Raw genomic sequence first — 2,529 nt, forward strand, 5'->3', positions numbered from 1 at the left:
GATGAATTTGTAAATCATGGATCTTTGATTTATGTCTTTTACATTCTTTAATTTTTGATTTTTTTAATATTGATGTTTCCGTATTTTTTTTTTATCTATATAGGCACTCAAATTTATATATAAGTTTCATAGATAACTAGAAATATGGAGTCTTTCATTCCAGTCTCTTTAAATTAAAACCGCATTCCCTATTTCGATACCTTTCAGCAAAATAGACACCGAACACCCTCTCAAGAGTGTCCCTGATAAGAAACCTAAATCTGAATGGCCGCAAGAAGGCTAGATTGAATACAAGAACACGTTCCTGCGTTATGCGCCATCGGAACCTCCAGTGCTTAAAAATCTCAGTTTCGTTATTTTTCTACGAAAAAGAACCGGCGCCGGCAAGTCATCTCTGATTTAAGCGCTCTTCCACCTGGTCGATGTGGATGGTCTGATTAAGATCAACAAAGTCAATACTCGCCAGATTGGCTTGCACGATTTCCGTTCTAAAATCAACATCATCTCGCGGGAATCGTTTCTGTTCTCCGGCAACCTGAGACAGAATCTCTATCCGTTCGACTCGTATATGGACGAACCACTATGGCGAGCTCTTGAGGAGGTCGAGTTGAAGGAGATGGGCTTGGAAGTCCTCATCAATGAGGGCGGTTCCAATCTCAGCGTCGGCCATCGGCAATTAGTCGGGATGACGCGAGCTGTTGTGAGGAACAATCCAATACTCGTGCTGGACGAGGCGACCGCGAATGGACCCGCGAACAGACGAACTCATCTAGAAAACTATCAAGAAAAAAATTCGAGAAGTATACAGTGCTAACGATTGCTCATCGACTCAACACTGTTATGGACAGCGATCGTATCTTAGTGATGGATGCCGGTAATGTGATGGAGAGTCAGTGTTTCATTAGTTTGTCTTCTTACGAATTTTATGATTAGAGCGGCCCATCGAATCGAACAGGTGACAAAATCTTTCCTCCAATCCGTGTTTGTGGAAAATCAATGTAACGAATTTATCGATCATTCTTGTGATATATTTTATACAAAAATTTTGTAACAAAATTTTTTATGTAAAAAAACTTGGCGCGCTGTTAGACCTCAAAATATAATAAGATGATCATCAAATAATACCGAATTAGAAAAGTAATGAAGAGATTTAAAAAAGAAAATGAGATGAACTGTAACAATATACTCTGTGTGTGTGTGTGTGTGTGTGTGTGTACGAGCAAATAATTAAAAATACCAAATATGAAAAGTAATGAAGATATTTAAGGAAGAGTATGAGGTGAATTAATAAAATATAGCGTGTTTATATATGCGAGCAAATTTAAATGGGCATGCGGCTTAGATTTAATATAGGATGAGTATTTATATGGTGCGCGTTGTACGATATCGTATATCGTAAAAGCGTATAAGAATAGAATAATGATTTCAGATTTGTAAGACATGCGGTTTAAGTTAAATTTAAAAGTAGATTTAAAATTAATTATAATCTTAATTGTATTATAATTGTGATTGTAATTTTAATGTTAATTAATGTTAATTAAACAGTAAACATCGTGTTTATTTCTTTTATATAACGTTTACTTATTATATTTTGAGGTTTAGCAGCGCGTCAGGTTTTTTTATATAAATAATTTTGTGATTTTAATAAAATTTTCTCATTTTCTGATGCTTCGTCTTTCATTTTTTGATATTAATTGTTGTATTCCATCGCAAATATAAAAGACCCTTGAATAGAAAGATAAAAGTACTTATCACTTTGTCTCGTTAATTAAATGTTATATTTTGAAATAAAATTTATGTTCTTTTCGCGATTTACAAAATACAATAGTATATGTTATATGTTGCAGGGAAAATATATATTCGTTTTGCAATTGGCGCAATTTGAAAATTTTATTTTATTTTTTTTAATCTATGCATACGCACTACTGAGGAGTAATTTATAATAAAAAATTAACATTATTACCACTTGAATTATATTATTTATGTAACGGTTTTTTTTAGTTTATGTAACAATTTTTTATGGGAGGTACATGCACACTTGGCGCCTTTTTATACTTTTTTTTAAAAGGTAATTTTGTTGAGTAAATTATACGTGAATTTATATAAATATTTTATTGTATGAATCCTATGAATTTACCTTTTGATCATTTTTGTATTGTTTCATTAGAGTTTTTGTTTAGTAAGCCACTTATTAGTTGATACAGAATTAAAAACCTTGGATTATATAACTAATACTTTTTTTTTACGTTAAGAAAATGCTTCATTTTTTTTTATTTATAATAGTCTCAATATAAACTATCACTTAAACTGCGAACTTTTATATATCGTACACAGGAATTCGATCATCCTCACATGCTGCTGCAAAAAGACACGGGTTACCTGAAGAGCATGGTGCAGGAGACCGGCAAGGCGATGGCGGAGGTTTTGTCTTCCATCGCCCATAACTGCTATCAGAATCGTGGATTTACGGCGTTTTGATGTATCCACGGAGTTAACTTTTTGCAATTGCGTCAGATGAACAACATGATT

The 2,529-nt window shown here is 33.1% G+C and overlaps 1 pseudogene; it reads left to right on the plus strand.

Annotated features, from left to right (window-relative positions):
- The first annotated feature begins 466 nt into the window (after positions 1 to 466).
- LOC108770785 (multidrug resistance-associated protein 4 pseudogene) lies at positions 467 to 2,478 on the plus strand (annotated as a pseudogene).
- Positions 2,479 to 2,529: the final 51 nt, after the last annotated feature.

Source organism: Trachymyrmex cornetzi, unplaced genomic scaffold (genome assembly GCF_001594075.2).
Source record: "Trachymyrmex cornetzi isolate Tcor2-1 unplaced genomic scaffold, Tcor1.1 scaffold1338, whole genome shotgun sequence".
NCBI classification, from domain to species: Eukaryota; Metazoa; Arthropoda; class Insecta; order Hymenoptera; family Formicidae; genus Trachymyrmex; species Trachymyrmex cornetzi.